A 7,750-nucleotide genomic window follows, 5' to 3' on the forward strand; every position below is an offset into this window, starting at 1 on the left:
GTCTTACCAAAGAGGTCGAGACGAGCATCATGACCACAACCAGAGCAACAATCTTCACTCCAAAAGCCTGCATCTGGAAAAAAAAGTGTCAGACCAATTTGTCAAATACAAATCACTGCAAATTACTACTGCAGCTGATTGCAAAGATCCTCTATTGGCCTCATCCTGTTGTTAATACCTTTCTGAAGGTTCAGCTCTTTCAGTTGTAGAACACAAACAGTGCTGTGATATTTGTCATTGTTGAGTCCATATTCAGCTGGACATATATAGTGTATTTCAGCCAATCACAGTTAACATGAGAGCTTTGTTTTGTAATGTACTCATGAAACAAACAAATTATTCACAAAAACATGTTTTTATGACCAACAACATTTATGTTGAGCAATTAAAACCATTGAAACTAATAAGATTCAGAAAGAAGGATGGAGTTTATACTTCTCAACAGGTGACTAAACTGGCTGAATGATGAGCAATCAAACCAAGAATGTATATGAATTTTACAGAATGCAGTACAGAATAATACATAGTATGAATTTGGAAGCAGTCAAAAATATAGCCAAATTATCAACATCAAGATATTTGAAGAACAACTGTCTGATATTAAAATGTTTTCAACATTATCCACATACAGTACAATGCATGAAATGTGGCTATTGCATATATTACTCTCATTCATACTGCTAATTCTGTATGAACATCAGGGGAAAACATACAGATAAGATGGCAATATATGGATATCATCATCCTTTTTCATTTAAAGCTCTTGTTGCATGTGATTAATTTTGTTGTAAAGCACTTTGAGCTGCATAATAAAAGGTGCTGTACAAATAAAACTATTATTATTATTATGAATTAGGATGTACTGTAGCATGATTATGTAGAAACAAATCCAATAACAAACAGTACTGTATATTGTGTATTCTGTACTGCACTCTGTAAAATTCATATATTCTTGGTTTGATTGCTCATCATTCAGCCAGTTTAGTCACCTGTTGGGAAGTATAATCTCAGCCCTTCTCTATGAGTAGTTTTAGTTGCAACGGTTTTACTTGCTCAACATTGCTGCATATGGGTCATAAAAACATGTTTTTGTGAATAATTTGTTTGTTTCATGAGTACATTACAAAACAAAGCTCTCATGTTAACTGTGATTGGCTGAAAGACACTATATATGTCCAGCTGAATATGGACTCAACACTGACAAATATCACAGGACTGTTTGTGTTCTGAGCTGAACCTTCAGAAAGGTATTAACAATAAGATGAGGCCAAGATAGGGTCTTTGCATTTAGCTGCAGCAGTGATTTGCAGTGATTTGTATTTGAAAAATTTGTCTGACACTCTTTTTTTTCTCCAGATGCAGGCTTTTGGAGTGAAGATTGTTACTCTGGTTGTGGTCATGATGCTTGTCTCGACCTCTTTGGTAAGACACAAACTTTCTGTACTCTACCAAAATCTGCATCAAGGACTGTTTGCTATTAAACTATTACTAAACTTTGTTTTACTTACTTTTCAAGGGTGCTCCTAACCGTGGGATTGAGAATCCCTCAAGTGAGGAGGTCAGTATTTTATTGGATGGATGTGTAGAGATTAGGATGAACTGTTATCACTTTTACTTCCACGTTCTAACCATCTAAGTGAGGAAAAATATACTTACTAAGAACAGAATTGAAATAAGTTCTTAAACGCATCTTGATTTTTTTACCCCTTACTCTACCACTAATTGCAAAAGTACTGTTTGCTATTAAACTATTACTAAATTTGTTTAACTTTCTTGAACTTACTTTTGCAGGCTCTTCCTAAACCTGGGCTTGAGAATCCATCAAATGAGGAGGTCAGTATTTAGTTGAATGGATGTGTAGAGATGAGGATGAACTTTTTATTATTTTAACTTCCATATTCTAATCATCTTAGTTAGAAATATAGACTTACTAAGAACATAATTGAAAAAAGTTCTTATACACACCTTGATTTGTTCCCCTACAGAAAGACATTAACTTTCTGTACTCTACCAACATTAGCAAAAGTACTGTTTGCTATTAAACTATTACTAAACTTGTTTAACTTTCTTGAACTTACTTTTACAGGATCTTCCTAAACCTGAGCTTGACAATCCATCAAATGAGGAGGTCAGTATTTAGTTGAATGGATGTGTAGAGATGAAGATGAACTTTTTATTATTTTAACTTCCATATTCTAACCATCTTAGTTAGAAATATAGACTTACTAAGAACATAATTGAAATAAGTTCTTATACACATCTTGATTTGTTCCCCTACAGAAAGACATTAACTTTCTGTACTCTACCAACATTAGCAAAAGTACTGTTTGCTATTAAACTATTACTAAACTTGTTTAACTTTCTTTTACTTACTTTTACAGGATCTTCCTAAACCTGAGCTTGAGAATCCATCAATTGAGGAGGTCAGTATTTAGTTGGCTGGACGTGTAGAGAAAAGAATGAACTTTTATTTATTGTAACTTCCAAATTCTAACCACCTGTGTGTGAAAGCATGTGAAATATAGACTGAATGAAAACAGAATTGGAATAGATTCTTATATACACATCTTGTTTTTTGTTTTTTTTAGCTACATTCCCTCCTAGAGCTACGCCGTCCTTCCATGAACAACAAACCCATCAACTTTGCCATTACCGACTTTAATAGCTTGTTCCAGATCCTCAAGATCCTCCTTGACTTGTTTCAATAATTTTTTAACACTTACAGAGCAATGATGTGATTATGCTTTGTAAGTCAATGAAATCAAATGAAATCAATAAAGAACCTATAAAATACCTTTCATTTCCTTCCTCATTGTCTTAATTTTCTGGGCATCTCAGGCTTTCTGAATTTCTAGTTAATGGTGTGATTTCACCTGAAAATTATTCATATAAAATAAAGTGTGAAAGGGTGTTAGTCTTAAAGAACAAGCATGCAATGGTGTTTTTTCAGCCTGTGTTTGGATCCCAGGAAGCACAAGCACCGCTTAATGAATGATCCCTCATCAGTCCAGGGGGATTGCATTATTGGGGTCCCCATAGCACCATGGGTTGAGTGACCTCCCATAGTAATGCATCTTTCAACAAGCAATATCTTTAAATTGTATTTCATGTCATTATAAGATGTTAATTGAATGCATTACATGTTGTATAAACGTTGTGTTGTATTACTGTCTTGTTATGAGTTGTTTATTTTGATAATGTCACAGTGTTAAATTGAATAGCTGCTGTTGTGCAGCAACTAAAAGGGATCCAAATAAACAACAGGCGAACGTGTCTTAGTGTTTTCTCAGTAATTAATTGTTTAAATGCTAATATTTATATGTATTTAAATTGTAGATCCCAAAAGTATTTTCCCAGGAAAATGATTTTCTTCTGCTCTTGTGTGTTTAAATAATATTAAGCAAAACATGTGAATCACCAAAAAGTCCAGTGTGTCAGTGGATTTCTGCACATCAGATGAGATTTCAAAACAGCGGCATGCTAAATTAAGGTCTGAAACTGGATTAAGGGATTATGGGTTATGAAATGAAAAATCACATAATGAGCCTCACGGTACAGTCATTTCTTGTGCTGGAACAAAGTACAAATATTCAAATGACACCTCACCTACAGATAAATTAAGGCATATAGGGTACGAAAACACTTGAATGAATACATTACTGTTAGAACATTGACAGTCCACCAGTAGCGATGACAACAAGAGGCAACACTAACAATATTAATTTACTGACCTACACATTTACATATTATGTTCCTGTAATGATTCATTCATTTCATTACACATTCCATGAGTATAAAGATGCAGAAAACAGCATCTGTAGTTTACAAGTAACCAAGAAACACATTTGAAAATCTGTGTATTTTGAGACTCTGTTAACATCAGGAGTATTTGGAGTTTATCTGAGCATTTCAAAACCACCACAATTGGTGATGCATGGCTTTCATTGGACAGCTCCTGTTATGAGGGTTTGATTGATTTTATACAATAAAGAATTGTTTCTTTAGTTGAAATTATTCACAATTTCTTTTTTTAAAGAGAGCTGGCACTAAATTTGAGTTGAATTAACTAAGTTCAGGAAAATGAACATCAAGAAAACTGAGTGAGGTATTATATTGCTACAGACTAGGTCACTGGTGCACATTTTGGGATTTAGTGGGGCAACAAAAAAATGTGTGGATTTCCGGGATCTATCAAAACCAATGAATGTTTCAAAGGTAACAATATTGTAACCCTAGTTCTATAAGCGCAGTGGAGACCTCTACTGGACTCTATGGGCTAATACTCTCCCCCAGTGACATGCATGCAATCGCCCACTGAAATGTGACTGTACATAGTCAGCCAATCAAGCTACAGTGAAGGGGAGATGCACTTACAGCCAAATAGCTAGGTGCTTCTTAAATAATGCCTATACCCCATGAACAACTTTTCAGCGCACGAATAGAGGGACTTGTGTTCAACGTAACATGCCAAAAAACATATACTGGGCACAGTCACTTTATCTAATTATCAAGTAAGCTTCATTCTATTTTTACTTGATTTTATTTTATCTTATTTTTATAACTATAATAATCAAGTCCAATCAACCGTCCATCATATATGAGTGCTGAGGTCAGTGGTTGGTAGGTTTGAAGAAAAAAAACATTTCTTTAAACCCATAGACTTTATATAAGAAGAAAAAAAACCACAGCCAGGGTTTTTTCTGGGGCAGCTTCAGATTGCACCCAACATAGATAAACCCGTGGGAAGGCCTTGTGGGGTAAGCTAAAAAAGCTTATTTTGGTTAATCATGACCAGTTGTGAGTCTGTATCCATTGGGAAAAGGGAGGTATGTTTCTGGCTTCAGACAGACAGACTGAGGTACTGAAATACTTTTTTGAGTTTTCACTATTAAGTTTCAAAGTACACCACTGAAATACACATTCTATGTATTGTATTTTCACTTTAATTTGTCTTGTGTATATTTATGTTATTTAGCAAGCGCTATTTTCTACATTATGTACTATAAATGTTTAGGGTTGTTTTTAAGTAATCTTTTTATTGCTGTGGGCAGTGTCATGAAAAACATATAGACAGTGTCAAGGATATAGACATTACATTCAACTGTGCCCTTTATGAATCCCAGCTTACTACCCATCCCACCCTTAACATTAATGTTAATTACATAATGTTATGTTCTTTAATTTGTTTTTCATTTGAAACACTTGATGCATGTAATTTCTTTTGTTGTAAAGCACTTCGAGCTGCATTTCTTTAATAGAAGGTACTATACAAATAATATTATTGATATTATTAGTAATAATAGTAGAAGTAGTAGTAGTAGTAGAAGTATACAAAGTTCAGAAGTTCAAAGTTATCTTTATTGTCAATCCTGTGTGGGAGGGGGGTGAGGCACCAATGATCGCCCCCGCTGCGTTCACTATCCGTTGGTGCTGCCCATCCTCTCCACAGCAGCACCTTTGATGGACAGAGGATGGTGCTGGGTGTGTGCTCTCTGAAAGTCAACAATCATCTCCTTTGACTTCTGATTGGTCAGACAGATTGGTCAGTTGGCTCAACTCCGTCCTGTAGCTTGTTTTTCCATCATTGTTAGTGATGAGACCCACCGCAGTTGTATCATCAGCAAACATTATGAAGAGGTTGAAACTGTACTTTGGTGTGCAGTCATGGGTCAGCAGGGTGAAGAGCAGGGGGCTGAGCACACATCCCTGGGGGGGCCCTGTGTTCAGTGTGATGTTGCTGGAAGTGTTGTTTATGAGTCCTTCCTGTCCAGGTGCATGAGGGCTGGATGGTAGTGGAGAGTATGCAAACTGGAAGGGGCCTAGGGAGGAGGGATTTAATGTGCTGCATGACTACCGGTTCAAAGCACTTCATGACAATGGGAGTCAGTGCAACAGGACGGTAGTCATTGAAACTGGATGGTAGTAGTAGTAGTATTAAGAGTAGCAGTTTTAAAGAGGTGTGTTTAGCATTGTAGCAAAAAAGGTTCTCTTGCTGCTTAGGCTACACACCACCTATCACTGTCCCCAGACAGGTGCCACCCCACCCCTTCTATGACACTTCTATGAACACTGCTATACAGGCAGTCACTTGACCCCATCGACAGGTGCTGTGGGGGCCCCCAGTAATGCAGGTCCCCCTGCACTGATGAGGGATCATTCATCAAGCAGTGCTTGTGGAGTCTGGCAAACCACCAAATTTCAAGGACTGCCTTTTTTCATCTGCGTAATATTGCAAAACTCAGACACATCCTGTCACAAAATGATGCTGAAAAACTAGTCCATGCATTTGTTACTTCCAGGCTGGACTATTGTAATTCATTATTATCAGGCTGACCTAACAAGTCTCTAAAGACTCTCCAGCTGGTCCAGAATGCAGCTGTACATGTTCTGACAAAAACTAGAAAGAGAGATCATATTACTCCCATTTTGGCTTCACTGCATCGGCCTCCCGTAAAATTTAGAATAGAATTTAAAATCCTTCTCTTCACTTTCAAAGCTCTTAATGGTCAGGCTCATGGGTGGAGTTTACGGAGGGGCCGGGAGGGCAGCAGCCCGGAGGAGTTGGGCCCCTCGCCCTTCCATGGGTGGATCTGAGTTAAATTATATTCACAAGTTCCAGAATCAATGGATATGTGTGGGGTTATATAGGTTGTCCCAAGTCAGGATCAGTCATGGTTGGTAAAAACTTTACAAGGACTGACTTTATTCATGTAGTTAAGTGTAAAATATTGAATAAAATGTTGTGCTGCATCATGACTGGCTTCATTTTCATTCTAACAGTTAACTTTACGACGTGCAAATTTACAAGTGGATCGCGATATTGGCTCCAAGTGTATTCTGGGTAAAAACGTCATCAACCGTCCACCAATGTCACTTGTCAACAGAGTGCAAGCTAGGTGGATCATTTTTACGTCCCACCGCTGCCACCAATGTAACCGAGCGTATGGACGCCTATACTTAGACAGACTATAAAATAAAAACACGGAGGCTCCGCTGTTGAACAGGACGTGCGCTCCCTTATTACTCTTCTTCACTTCTCCTTTTTTCATCAATTGCAGCACACAAAAACATACACACTTCCTAACCCTAACCCTAACCCTAACCCCTCCAAAATAAACCCCCCACATATACACTGGAAATGCTAAACCGGAAGAAACATAAATTGACTCTAAGCTGTCTGCCCAAAAAATAGGTTACATTATCATGTGCTTTATTGGGTTTAAAGGGCCCGGTCATTTGCCCCAGCCTCCCGGCACGGCACTGATTTGTTCCGCTGCTGGTCAGGCTCCACCATATTTTAAAGAGCTTATAGTACCTTATGTACCTACCAGAACACTGCGCTCCCAGTATGCAGGCCTACTTGTGGTTCCTAGTATCTCTAAAAGTGGAATGGGAGGCAGAGTCTTCAGTTATCAGGCTCCTCTCCTATGGAACCATCTTCCAGATTCGGTCCGGAGGGCAGACACCCTCTCTACATTTAAGAGTAGGCTTAAAACCGTTCCTTTTTGATAAAACTTATAGTTAGGGCCGGCCAGGCTTGTCCTGGACCAGCTCCTAGTTTATGCTGCTATAGGCTTAGACTGCCGGGGGACTCCCACTCCCATGATGCACTGAGCTCCTTTCTCCTCCTCTCTCTCTCTCTCTCTCTCTCTATCCATCCATCTATATCCATTAACATTCATGTACCACTAATACATTCAATAACCTAAACTTCTTCCCCGGAGTTGTCTGTGCTTTCTCGTCTCACAGG

At 37.9% G+C, this 7,750-nt stretch overlaps 1 pseudogene; it reads left to right on the plus strand.

Annotated features, from left to right (window-relative positions):
• The first annotated feature begins 5,664 nt into the window (after nt 1-5,664).
• Nucleotides 5,665-7,525, plus strand: LOC133986153 (uncharacterized; annotated as a pseudogene).
• Nucleotides 7,526-7,750: the final 225 nt, after the last annotated feature.

The sequence above is a fragment of the Scomber scombrus genome, chromosome 2, assembly GCF_963691925.1.
Source record: "Scomber scombrus chromosome 2, fScoSco1.1, whole genome shotgun sequence".
In the NCBI taxonomy this organism is placed as follows: domain Eukaryota; kingdom Metazoa; phylum Chordata; class Actinopteri; order Scombriformes; family Scombridae; genus Scomber; species Scomber scombrus.